The sequence below is a fragment of the Pleurodeles waltl genome, chromosome 7 (genome assembly GCF_031143425.1).
Source record: "Pleurodeles waltl isolate 20211129_DDA chromosome 7, aPleWal1.hap1.20221129, whole genome shotgun sequence".
Classification (NCBI taxonomy): Eukaryota; Metazoa; Chordata; class Amphibia; order Caudata; family Salamandridae; genus Pleurodeles; species Pleurodeles waltl.
The window spans coordinates 590171257-590196996 of NC_090446.1; positions in this window are offsets into that span (position 1 = coordinate 590171257).

The window sequence follows — 25740 nt, forward strand, 5'->3', positions numbered from 1 at the left end:
GTGTTCAACATGCAAAACGCCGGTAATTCTCAAAATATACACTCTGGTAAATGGAGCCTTCCACAGAATCACTTTAACAGTTCTTTCCCATAATGTCGCCATGTGTATGATGAGAAATTAAACCTTTTCTGTCGTTGGGCCAGCTGAATGAAAAAGGAGGGGCAATTCCATAACTCTCCCATTGTCAGCCAGTATTGCCTTCTCCCAATTCATTCCCTCTGCCAACAAATAGGCAGCATATTGTATTTGGGAGATTAAATAGTACCACTCCATCTGCGGGACCGCAAGCTTTCCCTCAAGAGTCGGCAAGTGCAGAAATTCCTGCATCTGCCCCCCCTCTCCAGACCAACGTCATAAGTTATGAGTGCAAGCGCCAAGACAGTCTCAGCAGTGCATCAAACGCATGCTGTAAAGTGTAAAGACAGAGGGGAAGAAACATTATCTTCGCAACCGCCACTCGTCCAATCAGGGAGAGTGGGATCGTGTTCCAGAACTAAAATGCTAATTATTAGGGGAAAAAAGTGTTTAGCCCGGTTATAGTTTATTGTGATCTGCGGCTCAAACTGCAGCTTTTCTAAACATTCACAGCTACATTTAAAGGCTCTCTGGGGTTCCGTAAATGTAGCTGTGAATGTCTGGAAAAGCTGCATTTTACAGAAGCTGAAGAGGAGACTGTAATGTGCTCGCGAGAACAAATGGCGATGCAGATGGAGGAAGGACCATGTAATAAAAAGTAAAGCTTTTCAGGTTGCTCACATTTGCATTTACAGGAATATGCATCCACGACCACATAATGTGAGCAGCGCTTTCTAGCAACACAACGCAGGAGGTCACATAGCTGCAAGCATCTATAGGCTTTCTAATGAAATGCTGTCAAATGCAAATAATAGCAAAATATAATGTGCAGAGAAGTCCCTGTGTTGAATTCTGCATCTTGACATGGTATGGGACGTGGTGAGTGCCTCTATTACAGCTAATGAGCCCCGGCCGCCCGTCTCCTCAATCCCGGCCGTTTTGTGGAAAAATTAAATCAAGTTTTTGAATAGTCACTTCACAGCGCTGCACTAGTGCACTCTTGAGGCCGGCATTGCGGAATGAGAAAACATTGCACGCTTTCAAGACCCATAGCTGATGACAATTCCTAAACGGCTCTTCTCAAAACACAGCATCTATCAGAGAGGAAAATCAAAATACAAACTGGCAGTGTTGCAGCAGATATGCTAATATGAGAATATTCTAATGATTTGTGTATATATATATACTAATGAAGAGAAAAAAAACGATGTTAAAAACTAATAAATGAAAATAACGTGTAATGTGCAAAATGTGCCCAGGGGGAGTGGTCACCATCTGTGTTAATAGTACTAAATAATGTGAAATGTTAAAAAATGTGTATTAATATACCATAATTGATGATATAATCTATGTTTATAATGCCATATGTTCTTAATTTAGCTAGAGGCCTGGTCGGTGCTGGGCCTTGCTTGTTTAAACGTGGAGACGCGATGAGCTGCAGAGGACTGGAACTGGAGAAAAGGACATTGAACTGTACAGAGTTCAGCGACGAGCTCTGCTAGAGAAATCTGCAAACTCACCAGCGGACAGGAGACGAGCAGAACAAATTGATACAATTATGTGTAGAGTAGGCTAAATGTACTTTTCCAGGACTTGAACAATGGAGCTACTGACTAAGAGCTGGGGGCAACAATTTTGTTACCTGAAGAACCGGACGATGGAACTTGACTCTCAAAATAACGTAGACAAGTGGTAAACAAAAATTATAGGTTACAGTCATAACCCTTTATAAGGTTGACCAATTGGAAAATTGTGGGACAGGCTGAGAGACCCTAATAAAAAATCATGACATGAGGTGAAAAATCAGAACGTTGAGGCGAAAGTTGATGACGTCAGGAGACGGTGTCCGAAGTGCTGAAACTTGGGCTTGCTTTCCGTGAGCCTGAGCCTTGCTGATGAACTGGAGACAAAGACTGACTCGTTGCTGATCTATCTTGGATAGGTAGCTATAACCGGACTGACTAATGCTTTTCTTTCTAGGTACCAACTGTGCTGTTTAAAAGTTTTTCTCTTTAGTTAGAGTTTTCCAAATTAATGTTTTTGACAAAATTGTTTTTGCATCAAGAACCACATGCTGATGCTAATTGGAGATAGGTAGGCTGACAAGGGTGATTAATGGTGACTTTGACTTGGACTGACTGACTTATATTGCTGAATTATTCAATTGCTCATGAATTGCTATTGCTTCATTTAACGTTGGTTCCATATTAATAAAAAATGAAGAAAATTCGTTGCTCATGTTGCTAATAAAGTTTGGAAATCATGGCTTCGCTGAATAGAGGTTTTTGATTAGAGTTGTAACTAATAGAGAATAAAACGCGCTAACTTTCATATGAGTGATGGTGGTTTCTTTTTAAATTAGTTTATGGTATTTCATGTTGACTAGATTGATTTGTTGTGGATGTCTCTTACTCACTATACTTGACTAGGATACCCTATGCGATCCAAAATATTCATCGACCTATACGCGTCCCCTTGTAAGTTTACTTACTAAGGACAAGGTGCGCTAGCAGCAGCTATGGTCGAAACAACTGTGAAGAGCTGTGTTGTGTTGCATTTCTTACAGCTGAGGCACTTTGGCTTTTGGCGGTCATTACAACATTGGCGGTAAAAGCCGCTTACCGCTGTGCAGAAGACCGCCAACACACCGCCGCGGCCGCAGAAATCCGCCACAGCTATTATGACCCACAGCACGGAATCTGCCAAAATTCAGACACCCACACAAGTCCGCCACACCAAAGGTCAGAGATAAACTGGCGAAAACAAATCCTCCACCGTCACGCCAACAGAAATATGCCCACACTATCACGACACACGAATCCACGCAGCAGTCTTTCAACCGCGGTATTCCATTGGCGGTACACACCGCCGCGCTCAAAATACACACACTTTTACAAAACACAACCACATTGGACCTGGCGTTTTAGGGACTCCTTGCTGCAGAACGAAACAGTGGTAGAGTCGCTCCAGCGCGCGATCGTGGACTACATTAGCTCCAATGACAATGGTAGTACTTCTGTGGAGACGGTTTGGGAGGCCCTGAAGGCTGTAGTGAGGGGCGAGGTAATGGCACTGTCCGCAAGAGACAATAAGGCACAGAGGGAGATAAGGGAGAAGTTGGAGCAGAGGGTGGCTATACTGTAGCGTTCTTATAAATCCACTGGTGCACCGAGAACTTGGCGGGAGCTAGAGAAGGTGAGGCAGCAGTTGAAACGACTGGATTGGGACAGGGCGGAGTATGCAGTAGTGCGACTTAAGCATAAGTATTATGTTGGCGGCAACAAGTGCGGAAAGCTCTTAGCGCACCGACTACGAGCGCAACGGGCAGCGTCGGCGATAAAGCTAATCCGTTCCCCTTCGGGGGGGGGGGGAGGCCCACTCGAGCGACCAGATTGCGGAAGCTTTCACAGACTTCTACCAGGGTTTGTATGCAGCGGATGTACGGGATGACGCGGCTCTGGAATCTTATTTAGAGGACATAGCAGTTACCCCTCCTGGGGAGAGGGAGGCGTCTCTGCTGGATCAGCCGATAAGAGCAGATGAGGTTATATTGGCTATTTCACGCCTAAAGGCCGGGAAGTCCCCGGGTGCCGATGGGTTCACAGCGTTATTCTATAAGACCTTCTGCACGGAGCTCGTTCCGCTCCTTGTGCGCCTTTTTAATTCCTTTCAGACGACGGGCACCCTGACGCCTAGTATCTTAGATGCTACCTTCGCTGTTATACATATGTCGGGTAAAGACCCAGAAGAGTGCGCTTCATATAGACCGATCTCGCTCCTGAACATTGATGCCAAGCTGTTCACTGGGATTCTTGCATGCTGCCTCAATCCTGATATGCCGGGTCTTATTGATCCGGATCAGTCAGGTTTTATCCCGCACCGACAATGTGGCGATAACACGAAGCAGCTTCTGCACTTGTTAGATAAAATAGATCGATCTCGTAGGACAACGCTCTTTTTTAGCTATAGACGCCGAAAAGGCATTCAACAGGGTTCACTGGCCATACCTTTTTCAGGTATTGAAGCGCTTTGGCCTGGGCCCCAGGTTTAGTTCTTGGATACAATGTGCCTATCAGTCCCCTAGGGCGGCGGTTCGGGTTAATGGCGTGCTTTCTCTACCGTTCCCAGTTAGGCGTGGGACTAGACAGGGATGTCCGCTCTCCCCCCTCTTCTGTGCGCTATATATGGAGCCCTCGCGCAGCGCTTGCGGGACAGTCCTCTGGTCTCTGGTGTGAAATTTGGTGGAGACCATCATCTCATTACTCTTTATGCAGGCAATGTTATCCTTACAGTGGCGGAGCCTATGACCTCTCTGCCCGCGCTTGTGGAGATACTAGATGAGTTTAGCCAGGTTTCGGGATTTAAGGTGAACATGCAGAAATCTCAGATTCTGAGTCTATCGGTGACCCCGGATCACGAGGAAGACTTGAGAGCTAGATACCCCTTCCTGTGGTCGTCTTCACGCCTCTCCTACTTGGGGGTAGAGCTGGCGACCTCTGCAGCGAAGACAGCAAGCTTGAATTATACGAAACTGGTCCGTGAGGAACAGCGGGATCTGGAGTCGTGGGGGAAACACAAGCTGTCTTGGCTGGGCAGAGTGGTGGCGGTTAAGATGACTGTTCTACCGCGTATACTTAATGTATTCCAAGCGCTCCCACTGACCCCACCTCCCCGGACGATAGCTACTCTTCAATCGGCGGTTCTGAGGTTTATCTGGGATGACCGACCGGCGCGTCTGCCGCAACAGGTTTTGTATCGCCCTAAGAGCGGGGGGGATTGGCGATTCCGTGTCTTCTGCGTTATTTCCAGGCAACGCAACTGCCTTTTCTTTTAGAGTGGAGTCGCCCGCTCACGGAGAAACATTGGTGCTTTATAGACCAAGCGGTGGCGGGCTCCCATATATGGAAGGAGCCTTGGCTCCTACGTCAGCACAAAGCGGGGGGACTTTATACTTCCCCGGTTACGGGAGCAACTTTGCGAATATGGGACACTGTGGCTTGTCGTTCGGGGTTGACGTCCTTTCCGTCCCCGATGACCCCCATTGGCGCTAATCCAGACTTTGAGCCTGGACTCAATCTAGAGGGACTGAGACGCTGGTACGAGGGGAACTGTAAGAGAGTGGGAAGCCTCTTTGATGAACAGGGGGTTCTGTCCTTTGACCAGATGAAGGAGTTGTACGGGTTACGGGAGGCGGATAGGCTGAGTATTATTGCCTACTCTCTGGGTTACGATATGGGGGATGGTGGGGAGGCTGTTTTTGGTGCGGTCCAGGATGTAAGAGCTTAATGGGAGGATCTTCTGTTGACAGAATTGTGGCCTTTGCTGGAGCTATATATTTCATTTACTGTCCTGAGTTGTGTTGTGTTGTATTTTGTATGTTTATACTCGCAAAAAATAATAATAAACAGATTTGATCCATATACCACCATCACACAAGGTCCCACACAGGAATGCAAGCACTGGGGTACACGGTCACCCACCTATTGCACACCATAGCACACACAGATGTAATAAACATCCTTTTATACCCCTGCAGGACCCCTACCCAACTTAACCGGACAGGAGGGTCCACACATGTCCACACCACCAACAGAAGAGGCCCACAGTGAGGACAGCAGCTCTGTCCAACTGGATCTAGATGACCAGCCCGGCCCATCGGGGACCTCCGGACAGTTGGTTCCCCTCACACAGTCTCAGGCCACCACAGAGCTTTCCCCCTCTGGAAACACCAGCACAGCACCCACCCAGCGGGCCCATACCTCTGTCCCCAGGACACGTCAAGCAGCAGTGTTTCCACCAATACAGGGAACCCAGACTAACCCACCACCCCAACAACAACAGGGACCTGGGGGCAGTGGTAGTGGGCACACGGTCCAGGGGATGGAGGCCCAGGAACACAGGGGAACTGGGAGGGCTGCCTTGTGACAGGGGGAGGACAGGCCAAGGGAACCCACTCTCCACGAGGCCCTCTCCTCCATCATGGGAGCCTACCACCACTCCCAGGAGACGATGGCAACGGTACTGGCCAAGTTTCAGGAGACCCAGCGCCTGCAGGAGGAACAGTATCTGAGCTTCAGGGAAGAACTCAGAACCATCAATTCCACCCTGGGCACCATCATAGGGGGGCTGAAGGAAGTACTCAACACCAGGAGGGACACTGTGGCACAACAAGGGGCCCCTGACACTAGCATGGACGATGAACTGCCCACCACCTCCGCCGGTGCCAGTGGGCAGGACGCCCGGTCACAGGACCACCGCACCAGTACCCCACCCCCTGCAGAGGGAGAACCACCCCGCAAACGGACCCTGAGATCCAGGAAAAGACAGAGAACGATGCCAAGACCACCGCCAAGAAATCAGACCACCCTGAATGTCATCCGACTGTCCCACTTTGTCACCCTCTCCATCCTCAAACTGCCCCAGCTCCACTTCCTATGCCCATTTGGGCAATGCACCTGTGAGACTAATAGACTGGACTCTGCCATGGACATTCCTCCACCATCCCCCCTCACCATTTGACAACCCCCTCCAATATTGAGCACTTCAATAAACACCCTTGAAGCACAAAACAATCTGGAGTCAGTCTGTGATTTTGAAATAGTGTATTAGCAATTACAGTGACAAAATGCTCTTTCAATTGTAATGTCAACATACCTAAGTCACACAGCTCTAGTCCATGAGGAAACAAAGCAGATGTCACACAGTGGGACCCACATCTGTGAAATTGTAAGGGAAAGTGACAACTCAGTGACCAAAGACTGGGTGAAAACGACAGACAGTAGAGAGATAGTAGTGTTAAAGTACATGTAGTAGGCAGGTCTGTACTCTTACCTGTGTCTCACTGGAAATATTGCAGGATCACCGGGTTCCTGTTGTCCATGTCCTCTTCTTCTGCTTCCTCGTCTTCACTGTCCACAGGCTCCACAGCCGCAACAACACCGCCATCTGGACCATCCTCCTGCAGAAAAGGCACCTGTCGTCGCAAAGCTAAGTTGTGAAGCATACAGCAGGCCACGATTGTAAGGAAATGCCTCCTTGGCATGGTTACCCCCTGACTTTTTGCCTTTGTTGATGCCAAATTATGATTTGAAATTGTGCTGAGCTGAGGCCTGCTAACCAGGCCCCAGCACCAGTGTTCTTTCCCTAACCTGTACCTTTATTTCCACAATTGGCACACCCTGGCATCCAGGTAAGTCCCTTGTAACTGGGACCCCTGGTACCAAGTGCCCTGATGCCAGGGAAGGTTTCTAAGGGCTGCAGCATGTCTTATGCCACCCTGGAGACCCCTCACTCAGCACAGACACACTGCTTGCCAGCTTGTGTGTGCTGGTGGGGAGAAAATGACTAAGTCGACATGGCACTCCCCTCAGTGTGCCATGCCAACCTCACACTGCCTATAGGCATAGATAAGTTACCCCTCTAGCAGGCCTTACAGCCCTAAGGCAGGGTGCACTATACCATAGGTGAGGGCATAGGTGCATGAGCACTATGCCCCTACAGTGTCTAAGCAAAACCTTAGACATTGTAAGTGCAGGGTAGCCATAAGAGTATATGGTCTGGGAGTCTGTCAAACACGAACTCCACAAGCACCATAATGGCTACACTGAAAACTGGGAAGTTTGGTATCAAACTTCTCAGCACAATAAATGCACACTGATGCCAGTGTACATTTTATTGTAAAATACACCCCAGAGAGCATCTTAGAATTGCCCCCTGAAACCATACCCGACTACCAGTGTGGGCTGACTAGTTTTAGCAGCCTGCCACACACCAGACATGTTGCTGGCCACATGGGGAGAGTGCCTTTGTCACTCTGTGGCTAGTAACAAAGCCTGTACTGGGTGGAGGTGCAGGAACTGTAACACCTGGCGGTGAGCCTCAAAGGCTCGACCCCTTTGTTACAGCACCCCCAGGGCACTCCAGCTAGTGGAGTTGCCCGCCCCCTCCGGCCACGGCCCCACTTTTGGCGGCAAGGCCGGAGGAGATAATGAGAAAAACAAGGAGGAGTCACTGGCCAGTCAGGACAGCCCCTAAGGTGTCCTGAGCTGAGGTGACTCTGACTTTTAGAAATCCTCCATCTTGCAGATGGAGGATTCCCCCAATAGGATTAGGGATGTGCCCCCCTCCCGTCAGAGAGGAGGCACAAAGAGGGTGTAGCCACCCTCAGGGCTAGTAGCCATTGGCTACTAACCCCCCAGACCTAAACACACCCCTAAATTGAGTATTTAGGGGCCCCCAGAACCTAGGAAAATAGATTCCTGCAACCTAAGATGAAGAAGGACTGCTGACCTGAAAGCCCTGCAGAGAAGACGGAGACACCAACTGCTTTGGCCCCAGCTCTACCGGCCTGTCTCCTCACTTCAAGAAAAACTGCAACAGCGACGCGTTCCACAGGGTCCAGCGACCTCTGAAGCCTCAGAGGACTACCCTGCATCTAAAAGGACCAAGAACTCCTGAGGACAGCGGCTCTGCTCCAAAGAAGAAACATCTTTGCAACAAAGAAACAACATTAAAAGAACACACGTTTCCCGCCGGAAGCGTGAGACTTTGCACTCTGCACCCGACGCCCCCGGCTCGACTTGTGGAGAAACAACGCTACAGGGAGGACTCCCCGGCGACTATGACCCTGTGAGTAGCCAGAGTTGATTCCCTGAGCCCCCCAGCGACGCCTGCAGAGGGAATCCAGAGGCTCCCCCTGACCGCGACTGCCTGCGTCAAAGAACCCGACGCCTGGTAAGACCCTGCACCCGCAGCCCCCAGGACCTGAAGGATCCGACCTCCAGTGCAGAAGCGACCCCCAGGTGGCCCTCTCCCTTGCCCAGGTGGTGGCTTCCCCGAGGAGCCCCCCCCCCTTGCCTGCCTGCTTCGCTGAAGAGACCCCTGGGTCTCTCATTGAACTACATTACAAACCCGATGCCTGTTTGCACACTGCACCCGGCCGCCCCATGCCGCTGAGGGTGTACTTTTTGTGCTGACTTGTGTGTTCCCCGGTGCCCTGCAAAACCCTCCTGGTCTGCCCACCGAAGACACGGGCACTTACCTGCTGGCAGACTGGAACTGGGGCACCCCCTTCTCCATTGAAGCCTATGCGTTTTGGGCACCACTTTGACCTCTGCACCTGACCGGCACTGAGCTGCTGTTGTGGTAACTTTGGGGTTGCTCTGAACCCCCAACGGTGGGCTACCTTGGACCCAATGTTGAACCCTGTAGGTGGTTTACTTACCTGCAAAACTAACAAACATTTACCTCCCACAGGAACTGTTGAAAATTGAACTGTCTAGTTTTAAAATAGCTTATTGCCATTTGTGTGAAAACTGTATATGCTATTTTGCTAATTCAAAGTTCCTAAAGTTCCTAAGTGAAATACCTTTCATTTAAAGTATTGTTTGTAAATCTTGAACCTGTGGTTCTTAAAATAAACTAAGAAAATATATTTTTCTATATAAAACCTATTGGCCTGGAATTGTCTTTGAGTGTGTGTGTTCCTCATTTATTGCCTGTGTGTGTACAACAAATGGTTTAACACTACCCTCTGATAAGCCTACTGCTCGACCACACTACCACAAAATAGAGCATTAGAATGATCTCTTTTTGCCACTATCTTACCTCTAAGGGGAACCCTTGGACTCTGTGCATCCTATTTCTTACTTTGAAATAGTACATACAGAGCCAACTTCCTACAACGATGATTTGGCACACCTTCTTTGGTGAGTAGAATAGGGATCCACCTGTCATATGGAGGCACCTGAACCTGGCCTTCAGGAGCCCGAAGGTCCGTTCTATAACCTGCCGAGTTCGCCAGGGTGTAGAAAGGCAGTTGCAATAAACAAATGCATTTCTGGAGGGCATTCATTCTGGTCAGGCGGCCCTTCAACGAGCTTTTCAAACTCTGGCCTCAGCACTGATGGCAGCCATTGTCCCCGTCTCTAGCATCCCCCCTCCAACATCCTCCACCCAGACCCACTCCCATGTACCACAGCCTATCCCAAGCACACCTTCCGACCAGCATGCACACACGTCAACACACAAGGGAAGCTCTGGCAAACATAAGCACCACACATCCCACAGGCACTCACGCAGGCATCACACACATGCAGACACACCAACATCCACTGCCTCCACTGTGTCCCCCTCCTCCTCGTCTCCCTCCTCCCTCCCTGTCTCGTCTCCACTCACACCTGCATGCACTACATCTACAGCCACTACTGCCATCACCAGCACACACACCACCACACCCCGCTCACGTGCAGTCACCACCCCCACTACCATTCACACGTTCCCTGTGTCCTCCCCAGTGTGTCTGTGACGCCACCTCCCAAGATACACAAACGCAGGCACAGACCCACCCAACAGCCATCCACCTCACGACAGCCTACAGCGCATGCACCTTCACCCAAAGTCACCAAACGTACACCTCCTACAACCACAACCTCTTCCTCCACTTCCAAACCCCCTCCAGCTACCAGTCCCAGTGTCTCCAAAAAGCTTTTCCTGTCCAACCTTGACCTCTTTCCCACACCTCCCCCACCCCGTCGGTCTCCTAGGGCCCGACTCTCCAGGTCCTAACCTAGCACCTCAGCCACAACATCTCCGGGACCAGTGGTGCCTGTAGTCACCGGAATCTGGAATGCACTGGCCACCAGGGCAGCCAGTGTGGCACAGAGCCACAGCACGGACAGTCCCCCACCTGTCAAGCATCAAAAGTTCGCCAGTGCCCGGCGGGAGAGGGGGAAGACTCCAGCCACCAAAGCCGCTCCCAGGGGTACAGGTGGGAGTGTGGAGTCAGCTGCGACACCTTCCAAGGTGGGGAAGGGCCACAAGAAACCCGGCAAGTCTGGGAAGAGCAGCATGGCGTAGAAGACTGCCATCATCCACCGCCAGCACCTGCCCTGCTGCCCAAGGGGCCACCGCCATCATCCCCGCTGCCCAAGAGGCCACGGCCATCATCCCCGCTGCCCAGGAGGCCACCGGCAGCACCTGCCCTGCTGCCCAAGAGGCCAATGCCATCATCCACGCTGCCCAGGAGGCCACCGCCAGCACCAGCCCCGCTGGGCTAGAGAGGACCGCCAGCACAAGCCCCGCTGGGCCAGAGAGGACCGGCAGCACAAGCCCCGCTGGGCTAGAGAGGACCGTCAGCACAAGCCCCGCTGGGCCAGAGAGGACCGGCAGCACAAGCCCCGCTGGGCCAGAGAGGACCGCCAGCACGAGCCCCGCTGAACAGGGCACCGCCGCCTCAAGCACCGCTGAACAGGGCACCGCCGCCTCAAGCACCGCTGCCAAGGACACAGCCGCCTCAAGCACCACTGAACAGGGCACCGCCGCTACAAGCACCGCTGAACAGGGCACTGCCGCCTCAAGCACCGCTGCCAAGGACACCGACGCCTCAAGCACCGCTGCCAAGGACACCGCCGCTACAAGCACCGCTTAACAGGTCACCGCCGCTACAAGCACCACTGAACAGGGCACCGCCACCTCATACACCGCTGCCAAGGACACCGCCACCTCAAGCACCGCTGAACAGGGCACCGCCGCTACAAGCACTGCTGAACAGGGCACTGCTGCCTCAAGCACCGTTGCCAAGGACACCGCTGCTACAAGCACCACTGAACAGGGCACCGCCGCTACAAGCACTACAGGCCCATGAGCACCAAAAGCTCTGACACTACTGAGGCCACCACGAGCAGGATGAAGCACTCTGGGCACAAGGCCCCCTCCAGAACCATTGGAGATTGACATCCACTACCTCGGTCCTTGGCAGGATGAAGCACTCTGGGCACAAGGCCCCCTCCAGAACCAGTGGAGAGATACATCCACTACCTCTGTCCTTGGCAGGATGAAGCACTCTGGGCACAAGGCCCCCTCCAGAACCAGTGGAGACTGTTATCCACTTGAGAGACTGTGGCTTTGCCCTCCCCATGATGGATCAGTGGGCAAACCACCCACTGTATAGACTTGAGAGAGTGTGGCTTTGCTCTCCCCAGGATGGAACAGTGGGCAAACCACCCACTGTATAGACTTGAGAGACTGTGGCTTTGCACTCCCCAGGATGGAACAGTGGGCAACCCACCCACTGTAAAGACTTGAGGGACTGTGGCTTTGCACTCCCCAGGATGGAACAGTGGGCATGTGACCCACTCGTGGATTTGGCGTCCTGCACTCAAGCGGCTGAGGTGCCCCCCCTTTCCCTCCCCCTGAGGTGCCTGTTTTATTGCTATCTGATGCCCCTGCAGTGTTCTCTCCAGCATGGTCGGGGATCTTGTGTGGGCCTCACCCATACCGTGTGGGCCCAGTGTTCCACGGACTTCAACAGAGCACTACCTGGACTACTATTGTTGAAGTATATATTTGTTTATGGTGTGTATATATATTTTAGCATACTGGATTTTAATATATTACAATGGTTACACTCATTTTCTTTTGTATTTGCATTCTTCCGGGGGGTTGGGGGGTGTACCTGTAATGTATCATGCTGTATTGGTGTGTGTGTTGTGGTGGGTGAGAGTGGGGGTGGGGGAGTTGCATGTTGCGTGTTGCGTGTGTGTCCCTGTTTTTTCCCTCCCCCCTCCCCTGTGTCGTAGGTGCAGTACTCACAGTGCTCTTCGCCGCCGGCGTTCGTGCTCCTGGTAGAGGAGCAAGAAGATAAGGGCTGGCAGTATCTGCAGCTCTGGTTCCAATGCGTCCTGCTTCCTCGTGGGGTGTGTAGAGGTGAGCGTTTTCACTTCGAAGTCCTGTTTCCGCCGTGTTTTTATCCGCGGTGAATCCGCCCCGGAAAAGGTGGCGGATTGGTAGGTTGTGATACTGTGGGCGGTACATTGTCCTCCGCCTGTCTTTTGGTGGTGACCGCCAAGCTGTTTGTTTGTAACGCCGTGGCGGTCGGAGTGTTAAAGTGGCTGTCTTTTTTGGCGGTTTCCGCCACGGTCATAATTCCATTTTTTTTACTGCCGGCCTGTTGGCGGTCTTACCGCCGCTTTAACACCGTCCGCCAGGGTTGTAATGACCACCTTTGTGTGCACATTGTTGAGACAAAGAGGGCAGCCATCAAGTGTGAACATAGAGGGACGGGTGTTGGCCATTACATGAACAAGTTGCCAGGCAAGTGTCTGTGGAGACCCGAGACAGGTTCACTTCCAAGCACAAACCAAGGTTCTTACACGCCCCCGCCATGGCTGTTTTCATTCTTCTGAGAGGGCAGTGATCTGTGCCTGCTGAGGCACTCTCTGAACAGCACTAAGGCTTCCAGGAGGGGCTGAGGGGAGGAGAAGGAGTGCTGGAGAGCTCTTGTGTTTCAGGACTGGGTCCCCAGGGAGCCGAGAGCCCAGTGAAGCTTAAATCAAGTGCTGGCAGCTCCTGCAGAAATCTGTAGGAAACCTCGACACGTAATTTAAAAGTTAGTAGTTGAACTGATGGCAGCATCAATAAATTGATTTGCAGGGACTGGGAGAACATGAATGCAAGGCAGGAGAGAGTCCAGGGAGGGGGTGGAAGAAACAGAGCAGGAGATGCAGTAAGGATGGGTGTGGAGACCTGCAAGCTGTACAATAGGTATTTTGAAAACAAGAAAGCGGGCAACCCGCGAAAACATGCATCATGGAGTGTGTGCGGCTAAAATGTAGGCAGGCGCCTGCCATAAGCAAGAAACAAACAAAAACAAAGACAAAGAGAGGAAGGGTTAGCTGGCCCTGGAATCAATCCCCTCTGCTGTTATTTTATGTTTGTAGAGGGAGCTGGGGGGAAGGGAGACCTGCAGGAGGACATGCCCGAGGAAGCGTGGCTGCTCCGATACATACACCCACAGTGTAAGACCAGCAGGCAAAAACTGAAAAAAGTCCCCCACAATAGAGATAAACAGGACAAAGGGGGTCATTCCGCCAGAAGACCGTACCGCGGTCAAATGACCGCAGCGGTCATTCTGACTTTCCCGCTGGGCCGGCGGGCGACCGCCAGAAGGCCGCCCGCTGGCCCAGCGGGAAAGCCCCTTCAACAATGAAGCCGGCTCCGAATGGAGCCGGCGGAGTTGAAGGGGTGCGACGGGTGCAGTGGCACCTGTCGCGATTTTCAGTGTCTGCTAGGCAGACACTGAAAATCATTATGGGGCCCTGTTAGGGGGCCCCTGCACTGCCCATGCCAGTGGCATGGGCAGTGCAGGGGCCCCCAGGGGCCCCACGACACCCGTTCCCGCCATCCTGTTCCTGGCGGTTTTTACCGCCAGGACCAGGATGGCGGGAAGGGGGTCGGAATCCCCACGGCGGTGCTGCGAGCAGCGCCGCCATGGAGGATTCTTTGGGGCAGGGGTAAACCGGCGGGAAACAGCCGGTTGCCCTTTTCTGACCGCGGCTTTACCGCCGCGGTCAGAATTGCCCATGAAGCACCGCCAGCCTGTTGGCGGTGCTTCCTCCGTCCCCGGCCGCCAGGGTCGGAATGAGGCCCAAAGTGTAATTATACAGTAGTTGGTCCCTGCTCTGAAAGAGAAAAAAGAGGGACACAGAGGTAGAACTGACCATTAGCGAGCAAGGATTTTGAAAGGACACTGCAATAAACAACTGAAAAGCGCTCTAATCCCACAGTAGAAGTACACTTAAAAGTATACACGAGATCAAATGCATACATTCCACCTAAAAAGAATACTACGGCCATACATGTGAACTTTAATAAGGCTCAACAAGTCAGTTAAGAATGCCGAGACTTGCCTGGACATGATGGAAGAGGCGATGGTGCAACAGGGATGGGGTAGGATGACCTGGCTGAGAGGGTCACAGTGTTAGTAACTTGCCATTAAACTCTATCTGAAGCATTAGAAGATCCGGAAAATTGCTCCCCCTGCAACAGCATTCAGATTAGAGGTGTGAGTGCCACCATCCCGATTTACGAGCTTGAGACCCATGTACAGGCTTTGCTCTGCCAAGATACTACAGGTTGGACTTCACCCTACACAGCACACACGTTTTCTCTTATTATCAACAGTGGAACTGCGTCGCTCCTGACATGTTGACCAGGGTCCTCTTCTACCAGGCCAAAAAAGAAATATTACGGGTGGCCAGGAAGCAGGACTCTATAACGTTTAGGAGTGACACCATCTCTCTTTACTAAGACATATCAGTACAAACGTTAGCTAAACGGCGCAACATTAGGGATATGCTGCTCCACTTTTGAGAGCGGAAGATTTTATACTACTGGAGCTTCCTGTTATGACCGATCTTCACCATCCACAACAAGCAGGTTACTTCATGATCACAGGATGAGGCCCGAGTTTTGCTGAGCTTGACTCCACCCGATGGCGACAGCGGTAATCCGCCTACGACTCTAGGCTATCCAAAATCGACCTGATGGCAGAAGACCCCATGGAAGACAACTCGGAAATCGCCCATAACTTTCCACACACTGGCGCGACCAACAATACTCTCCCCCATGCTGGAGCTGGTAGACTACATGTGCTGTCCTGCCTGGTGGTGGCTGGAGCTGAATGCCCAGCTCCAGCAGACTTGCAAAAATATCCTTTGTTCTGTTGATTGGGTGGGCAGGTGGGGGCCACAATAGAGTCCCCTTCCCTTGGTCGATGCTCATCTCTCGGCCATTACATGATGTTTTTGTTTATTAGCTCTTTCTTAAATATTGTTTGTTTTTTACTTCACCAATGTTGTTCTATATCCCAGTTTTTTTTTCCCAGAGAGCAGGTGGTCCTTTCTAGTGAATATGACAGGGTTATGGTGTGATAGTGAGGGGTGGATGTCTGCACAGACTTCTGGAGTCTTTCCCCACGTATACCGATGTTGGCAACACTGAGACGACTCTCTTCTATTAAACTATGCACCAACTAAGTGTAGCTTCACTAAAAATACACGAAATGAACTCTCTGATGAAAAGGAAGGCACTAATAAAATAGCTCCACACTAAGGATACAGACATAGCAAATACTCAGGAGAACCATTTCCTTCAACCCAACGTCTAAAGGCTCTATTATTTCTGATACCCACTTCATGTGCATGACCCCATTCACACTAAAAACAAAAAGGTGGCCTCTTGTTTAGGCAGGGCCTATCCATAACATACATCGCATGCATGTAGGCAGAGAATGCAGAGTGGTGGACGTGAGAGTCTGCATGGGTTCATATATGCTTACTGCATATTAGGCCCCAATGACCACAAGAATAGGTTCTACAAACGGCTATTCCCACTGATAGCACATTTTACTACATTAACTTTTAATCACTGGGTGAGATTTTAATATGATTCTAAACCCAGAGGCTGACTGCTCTGCGGCGCATTAAAACAAGTACCTGGTCCCTCCCGACCTTTACCCAAGGGATGAAAGATTTACATTTATCAGACACTTGGAGGGCGTTCCAGGCGGGAGCGGGGGACTTAACTTTATTTTCACGCATGCTTAAGACACACACGCAGATAAACCTCTTCTTCATTTTGCAGATCCTCCAGTCACATATCTTCTCAGTTTCCACTGGCACTCAGACTTTGTCCGCTCATGCCTCAATGTCCCTACTTCATGACATGAGTGCTCTCCGTGATTGGAGCCCACTTGGTACTTCGACGAAATCGCTTTTTGGGATTTTAGCACTGAGGGACTCGATACCGGAGGCTTTTGAGCACTATTTTAAAGATAACATCCCTGGAGACATCTTGTGCGCAACCATGTAGTATGCGGCTAAGTCGGTGTAGGAGGCTGGTCTGGATTGTAGTGGGTACCTATGGTACTTACACCTTAAACCAGGTCCAGTTATCCCTTATTAGTGAAATACAGGCAGTATCTAGAAGCCAGACTCTCTAGAGGTAGCTGTAGATGACCAAGGCTTATCTAGCCGACATGCAAAGCTCATGCAATACCTCTGTAGTCACAGAATACTCACACACATGAAAGAAAATACTCAGTGTTACAAAAATAAAGGTACTTTATTTTGGTGACACAAATACCAAAAATACCATAGAGACTATACTCCCTTAGGAGGTAAGTAATACACAAATTATACACTAGTATGCAGAAATAGGCATAAAAACAGTTAGAAAACAGTGCAATTAGTGAAAATCACAATAGTTTGAAATAGGCCTAGGGGGAGCACAAACCATATACTAAGAAAGTGGAATGCGAAAGTCGGTCTCCCACCTAGGAAAGTGTACTAGAACCCACCCCAGTGACCAAGACAGCAGGAAAAAAACACAGTATCTTTCCCAGAACACACACAGAAACGAGAAGAAGAATTATGTAAAACCCAGAAGAGACTGCAAGACACCAACAGTGGATTCCTGGACAAGAAGACTTGTGGAAGAAGGGGACCAAGTCCAAGAAGCACAGAAGAGTCCAGGAAGAGCAGGAGCCTTTGCTAACCCGGATGAAGGTGCAAAAAAAGAACCACAGGTGAAGAAGAACAGTCAGTATTGCACCCAAGAAGATGAAGTCGTGTTCCTGGAGGATGCAAGTGATGTCCCACGCCGGATGGAGGATTGCAGTCTAGTTTGCGTCGTTGTGTCCGCCAACAAGCCTTGGTAAAAGCAAAGCTTGCGATTAGTGGAAAATGGCGCTGCCCGGGACCAGGAAGGACGAGGTGGACTCTACCCAAGAAGGGGAGACAGAGGGGGCTTTCAGTAACTAAGAGAGCCCACAGAAGACCAGGCAGCGGGCACAGGGGCCCCACTGCATGGGGAGACGGAAGGTGCAAAAGAGGCCCACGCAGCACTATGACAGAGGCTCCCATGTCGCCGGACAACCACTTAGGAAGCTGTGCGTAGCAGGATAGAGTGCTGGGGGCTGGAGCTACACGTTGCAACAAGGATTCCAACAAGCTTTTGCAGCTGCAAAACATGCGATGCACAGGGGTACTGTCTTGCGTGGGGAGGCAAGCTCTTACCTCCACCAAAGCTGGACAGTTGGACGTGAGGACCGTCATGACACCTTCAGTCCACCACCCTGTATGCAGGATCCACGCAGCTCAGCAGGAGAGGGGATCCACGCAGCCGGTCGTCGTTGCAGTTGGTGCCTGTAGAAGCAGGGGAGTGACTCCTTCACCCCACGGGAGATTCCTTTGCACTTCTGGTGCAGGCTGAAGACGGGCTGTCCTCAGAGGGTGCACGACTAGGAAACAGTTGCAGTTGCTGGCAGAAGCCGGAGATACAATGTTGCAGAAGGTGTCTTACTTCTTTGTTGCAGCTTGTAGAGTTCCTAGAGGGTCCAGATGCAGTTTTGTCAGTGAGAAGTCGAAGTGGAGGATGCAGATGATTCCTGCTGGAGTCTTGCAATCCAAATCTGAGGAACCACCCAGGAGAGACCCTAAATACCCTGAAAGGGGGATTGGTCACCAAACCAGGTAAGCACCTATCAGGGAAGGGCTCTGACGTCACCTGCCGGCACTTGCCACTGAGATGCTCCCAGAGTTACCTGCCAACCTTGAATCCAAAATGGCAAAACCCAGGGACCCTCTGGAGGAGCTCTGAGCACCACCCTTGGGGTGGTGATGGACATAGAAGTGGTCACTCCCCTTTCCTTTGTCCAGTTTCGCGCTAGAGCAGGGACTGGGGGTCCCTTAACCGGTGTAGACTGGATTATGCAAGAGGGACCTATGTCCAGTACACGCGTAAAACGGCGTCCCCGCACTCCAGGAAAATGGCCCTGGAGGTCGTGGGGGCACCTCTGCTAGTGCAGGGGTGCCCTCACATACAGGTACTTTGCACCCTGCCCTCAGTGCTGGAGGGCCTGCTATAGGGGTGAATTATAAGTGACCTGGTGTAGTGTAAATGGGAGTGAAAGGGTGCTTCCACCTTTTCACACAGGCTGCAATGGCAGTCCTGCAGAAGCCTTTGCATGGTCTCCCTATGGGTGGAAAAAAATATGCTGCAGCCCATAGGGATCCCCTGGAACCCCAATGCCCTTGGTACCTAGGTACCATATACTAGGGACTTATAAGGGGGTACCAGTATGCCAACTGGGAGTGAAATACGGACTTTTAGGAAAGACAGCATAATACCTGGGGTCCTGATTAGCAGGATCCCAGGGAACACAGTCAAGCACACTGACATAAGGCAGAAAATGGGAGTAACCATGCCCAGAAAGAGGGTACTTTCCTACAGTCAGTATTGCAGGGGGGAACTGATAAAACACACATCCACCTTCATTAAGCTGACCAAGGGCAAAAAGGAGGGCTTAGAGGCTCACCTCTACTGGCTTGAAGCCCACATTAGGACTACGGGCTCTTGTAGGGTTTAAGAAGGACCTGCCCCGCGTCAGTGGTAAATTAGAAATCTATATATGACAGATATTACTATATGTCAACCAGAAATACTACAAGAAAGGAGGCTGTTGGCCTATTAGTTGTGACAGATACAGACGAGGAATCATATTTCCTCCATTAAAGATGATGACAGTAATACTCATGCTGACACTCCTGAAATCCTTGAGCTATTCACGTCCTACTATTCTGCAATGTACTAGGCACAACTCACACCTGCGGAAGCCTAGGACCACTACCTGTGGTAATTTGCAGAGCACACACACACTACAACTATCCTTTTCTCGCTAGAGGCAGAGAAGGCTTTTGATAAGGATTAATTGTCTACCCGCTTGAGTTAGTAAAAGACCAGCCACAATATTAATTGGTTGGTCCATCTGAAAATACACTCACTGGACAACTGAGTGAGTAGAAACAACAATTTTGTAACTTTCATCATAGAGCACTGCATCGTCTTAGTTGGAGAAGATTTTGGTTCAGTCCTGAAGAAGCGCCATTAGATCTGTTTGACAAAGTAAGGCGCGAAACATGTTGACTGGTACAGTGGCATAAGAAATAGTGTTTCTTATCTGCTTTTTTATGAGAAAAGGGATCATTACGCCCCTACACTCATTTTTTGTTTTTAATCTTGACCTCCTGCCTTTGACTTCAATAAAAGGGATTCTCGTAAGGGGAGTTCAGTCAATTTAAATTTTTTACTTCTCTCCACTTCTCTTGGTATTGGTTTTCACAGAACTTTGGTTTAGTGACCCCATTGTGGATCCCGTCAGACATTGCAGCACCAGTCTGGTGTGAAGCAAGCCCAGTGATGAAACTTGAGGGCTTTTGCTTCTTAAGGCACAAAACTCATTAGTGGTTTCCTCTTTTTTGGAACAGTGTACCTTGTACTGATATAACTAGATATGATATAGGAGGCTGTACACTGGACCAGTTAACCTCCCTGTCCCTATTTTTTGTGTGTTGATTTTCTTCCCCATCTGTTCCAGAGTTGCTTTGATTTCCTCATTCATGGTGTGTTTTTCTAGTTCCTCTTCCGGTTCCTTGATTTTCACAGTTAATGCCACCAATTTTCTTTCTGCATGTGTGATGAGGGTCCGCATTAATTTGAATGAACATTTATTTGTTTTAATTTGCCAATTTGTAATCAAGTCCTCATACAACTTATTCTGAGTTGGCATGATCAAGATCCTTAGGCCTCTTGGCACTCTCTCATAGTCAAAGTATTTTTGAAGAGTCGTCATCTCCCGCCATTTATATACTTGTGCAAGCATATTCTATATCTTTAATAATTGTCTGTGGAGTTCTCGTCCTTTCATCTATTTGTGTTAGTGCTTTGCTCGTTGTCAGTACATGGTCACCATTCAACAATTCACTCGCTCTCTGGGCTCTCGGTATTCCTCTTTCCGACATGATTCTTTTCAATAACTCCTAATGTCCTTATATCGCACTGCCAAACAGGTTCTCCCGTGGTGTGATGTAGAAAAAAGTTGTTGCTTTCTCTGAGACTGCTCACCTGATTGCTGCTCCCACACTTCGGGTTGCTGGAAATATTCCCCTGGTTCCAAACAGACTCGGAAGTTCGCTTGTATATATATTATTGCAATGTACGTGTATATACTAAGCAGTTGGTAATAGTGATGGTACAGTTATGGTTAAGCCTCTAGTTCCACTTAAACGGAGTATATTAATTTTGCGTGTTACTCAAGTTTTGTGCAAACCGGTTTTGGTAGGGGAGGAGGGGTATGGGGATGGGGGGTTGGATTCACATTAGGTGAAACAAAAGTTGTGCTTACCATTTCCGTAGGAGAATTTGCTTACCTTGAAAGCAAAATCTAATGAACGAAATTATACCAAAATTAGCATGACACAGGAACTCTAACAAGAAGAAGTCCTTTTGTGATTTAGTGTGAATCCATTATGTACTTGTTTTTACTGTGAAAGGGAATTTTGTATATTTTGACACTCAATTCGCAGCCAGTTGACAAACCCGGATTCATAAATAGTCAGTAGACCCAGATTTAAAATATATATATATATATATCCTAAAGGACAGAGTCTAGGTCTTTGGCCATGGTTCCTGGACTTAAGTGCTCTAATTGGCTGGCCTCAAAATTTCTATTGCAACAGTCATTAAGGTGTGCAGGCCTAGGATTGGCTCCCTGAAACAAAAAAAAGAAAAAACACTACAGCTGGAATAAGAAGGCGTGGAAAGTAAGCACTGATACCAAGGCGTGCAGCTTGTGTGCCCCACAAATAAAAAAAAAAAAAGAGCAATGCCTGAATCAATGAAAAATTGTTGACGACCCCAGTATCTCTGTATCTGCTGACCCCATGGAACAAAGAACGTTTTGAAATAAATTAAAAACACTGACCATGCCCTGCAGCAGCACTGAGTGTTGGGTGCAGAGCACGGCTGCTGCCAAAGTCCAGCAGTGCATAGGTCTGAAAGTGAAATTGTCTTCAGCCAGGCTGAAATGGTGAAATGGTCTCTAGGTTTCATAGGGGAGGTTAGCTGCCCATTTGGTAACACATGAATTTCAAAGATACAATCCAACTAGAAATGGACTGTTCTGATGTGTCCATGCCCCAGCAAAAGTGATCATAGGTGACGAAGGGATGACTAGATTTATGTAATTTTTGATCTTAAGATAAAAATGAAAAATTATCCACACACCTGGAGAGATTAGTACATGCTCTGATTGAGAAGATGGGCTGTGATGAAATTATCCCCAGGTTAATAACACAGAGAAGCTGTTATCGACAAGACAAGACTATTGTGCATACAGTGTTAACTCCAAACACACTGTGCATTAACCAAGTAAGGTGAGTTTTATGTATTTTTACTAACGTTTTAATGCATGATTAACCCCTCGGGTGCCCTGGACGAGGTTGTTACGTCCGCTGACGTGTCGCTCAGGCACCAGGGACGTAACCACCTCATCCAAATATAGGCCCCCCTCCCATGGCAGGGATGGAAGGGGAATTGCATCCCCTTCCACCCCAGCCTCTCAGTGACGTCTGATGATGTCAGCGCGCGATCCCATGCTGACCTTATAAGAGGCCGCCCCCACGGATCGGAAGAGAAATGCAAACGCATTTCTCTTCCGACCACAGGCTGGGGCGGGAGAGGCATCAAAGTAAAGAAAAGGCCTTTCCTTTCGTGAAGCGATCAGGCTGCAGAAATGCCCACCAGACAACAGGGATTTGTGTTTGTGTTGTGCTTATGAACAAGGGCAGCGGCCTCTGCGGAAAGGGCCACTCCCCAGGGGGGCAAATAATTTTTAGGCCTTTTCTGCCCCCTATACCCCCCCAGGCAGATCTGCCTATTGTAATTAGGCCGATCTGCCCCCAGGGGGGGGCTGAACCCACTAGACACCAGGGATAATTTCTTTTTGTTTTTGTTTTTACATACGGGGTGTGACCCCTTAGGCAAGGGTCGCTCCCCTTGGTGGACAAATTTATTTTTAGACCATTTCTTCCCCCTTGGGGGCAGATCGGCCTATTCTTATTAGGCCAACCTGCGCCCAAGGGGGGGCAGAAACCACTTAGGCACCAGGGATTGGGTGTGTATGTGTTTTGTTTGGGGGGTCAGCCCCTTGGGTAAGGGTCGCTCTCCTCGGGGGCGCATTACTGTTAGCCATTTATGCCCCCCCATGGGGGCAGATTGGCCTATTTTTGTAAGGTCCATTTGCCCCCAAAGGGGGACAGAATGCCCACCAGAGACCAGGGAATTTTTTTTTTCAAAAAAAGAGGGTGGAGGTATGGCCATACCCCCACCCCAAATAAATGGGGACAAAGTTGTTCTGCCCACCGGTGGGGAGATGGGGCAATTACCCCCAATCCACTCCCGGCGGGAGGGGGGGCAGAAAGCCTACTAGATGTCAGGGAATTAAAAAAAAAAAAAAGTGGGGTGGTGGCTACCAACCAGTATGGGCATGGTAATGCCCCCACCCCAATTGAAGGGGGTAACATTCTTTCAGTTCTCCCCTAGCACACTAAAACATCTTATTCCATGACAAGCAAGAGAACATTTGACTATCTTGGGTTTTGGTTCTACATTTGGACCATGAAAGCTTGTCTAAATCTCAAAATTGTCCCACTTGGAATGGTGAGGGCTGCACTTTTTGGGCTTTGGGAAGCAGCCATGTAGAACAATCTACAAGACCTAGACACATCTGAAAACTAAACATCTGGGTGAGCCCAGGGTGGTGTGCTTCACATGAAACCCACACCATTTTCTTTCCCACAATGCCCTGCAAACCTCCACCTTTGCTGGAAATCACACATTTTTCCCACATTTTTATGATGGAACCGTCCGGAATCTGCAGGAATCCACAAAATTCCTACCACCCAGCACTGTCACATCTATACCAATAAAAATTCTGCCCCGTTTGTCATCCTAAAAATGTTTTTTTTTAAACTGCCCTTTTGGACCCGCTCTGCTTCCCCTTCATTTTCTACATGTTTTTGGCTCTTCCCTGTCACAAGCACTTGGCCCACCTACACAAGTGAGGTATCATTTTTACCAGGAGACTGAGGGGAATATTGGGTGGTAGGAAATGTGTGCCGGTGAGGTGATCCCACCCAGAAATGTGAGAAAAAATAGATTTCTTAGTTAAATTTGAGGTTTGCTGAGGATTCTGGGTAAGAAAACACAGGAGGGTCCACGCAAGTCACACCTCCCTGGACTCCCTCGGGTTTCTAGTTTTCAGAAATGTTTGGGTTTGGTAGGTTTCCCTATATGGCTGCTGAGCCCAGGACCAAAAACGCAGGTGCCCCGGAAAAAACAGGTAGTTTCATATTTGATCATTTTGATGTGTCCACATTGTGTTTTGGGGCATTTCCTTTTGCAGGCACTAGGCCTATTCACACAAGTGAGTTACCATTTTATCTGGAGACCTGGGTGAACGCTGAGTAGATGGAAGTTTGTGGCTCCCCTCAGATTCTAGCACTTAGCAGCACCAAAATATGAGGAAAATGTGTTTTCTGACACATTTTGAGGTTTGCTAAAGATTCTGGGTAACAGAACCTGGTGAAAGCGCCACAAGTTACTCCATCCTGGGTTCCCCTAGGTGTCTAGTTTTTAGAAATGTCCAGGTTTGGTAGGTTTTCCTAGGTGTCGCCTGAGCTTGAGGCCAAAATCCACAGGTAGGCACTTTGCAAAAAACAGGTTTTCTTTGGGAAATTGTGATGTGTCCACGTTGTGTTTTGGGACATTTCCTGTCGCGGGCAGTAGGCCTACCCACACAAGTGAAGTACCATTTTTATCAGGAGACTTGGGGGAACACAAAATAGCAGAACAATTGTTATTGCCCCTTGTCTTTCTCTACTTTTTTCCTTCCAAATGTAAGACACTGTGTAAAAAAGAAGTCTATTTGAGAAATGCCCTGTAATTCACATGCTAGTATGGGGAGATGTGCAAATAACCACTGCTTCTCAACACCTTATCTTGTGTCCATTTTGGAAATACAAAGGTTTCCTTAATATCTATGTTTCACTCTTTATATTTCACCAAATTATTTGCTGTATACCCGGTATACAATGAAAACCCATTGCAAGGTGCAGCTCCTTTATTGGCTCTGTGTACCTAGGGTTCTTGACGAACCTACAAGCCCTATATATCCCCGCAACCAGAAGCGTCCAGCAGACGTAATGGTATATTGCTTTAAAAAATCTGACATCGCAGGAAAAAGTTACAGAGTAAAACGTGTAGAAAAATGGCTGTTTTCTTCACCTCAATTTCAATATTTCTTTATTTCAGCTGTTAATTTCTCTAGGAAAACCTTGTAGGACCTACTCAAATCACCCCTTGCTAAATTCTGCATTTTGTCTACTTTTCAGAAATGTTTAGCTGTCTAGGATCCAGCATTGCTTTCATACCCATTTCTGCTTCTAACAGGAAGGAGGCTAACAGCACAAAAAATAGTAAAACTGGGGTATGTCCCAGTAAAATGCCAAACCTTTGTTGAAAAATTTGGCTTTCTAATTCAAGTCTGCCTGTTTCTGAAAGCTGGGAAGATGGTGGTTCTAGCACCACAAACCCTTTGTTGATCCACTTTTCAGGGGAACAAAAACACAAGCTTTCTCCTGCAAACCTTTTTTTCCCATTTTTTTTAAAAACGAGATTTTCACAGAATTTTGGCTAATTTCTTGGTCTCCTCCAGAGGAACCCACAAACCCTGAGTACCTCTAGAATCCCTAGGATGTTGGAAAAAAAGGACGCAAATTTGGCATTGGTAGCTTATGTGAAAAGAATTTTATGAGGGCCGAAGCGCGAACTACCCCAAAAAAGGCCTGGCACCTGGGGGGGAAAAGCCCTGGCAGCGAAGGGGTTAAAATAGTAATGGTTTTCGAATTTAGGACAAAAGTGTTTAAAAAACATTCAATCAGCATTCTCTTTACAGCCTACATTTCCCCCTGTTTTGTTGGAGTACGG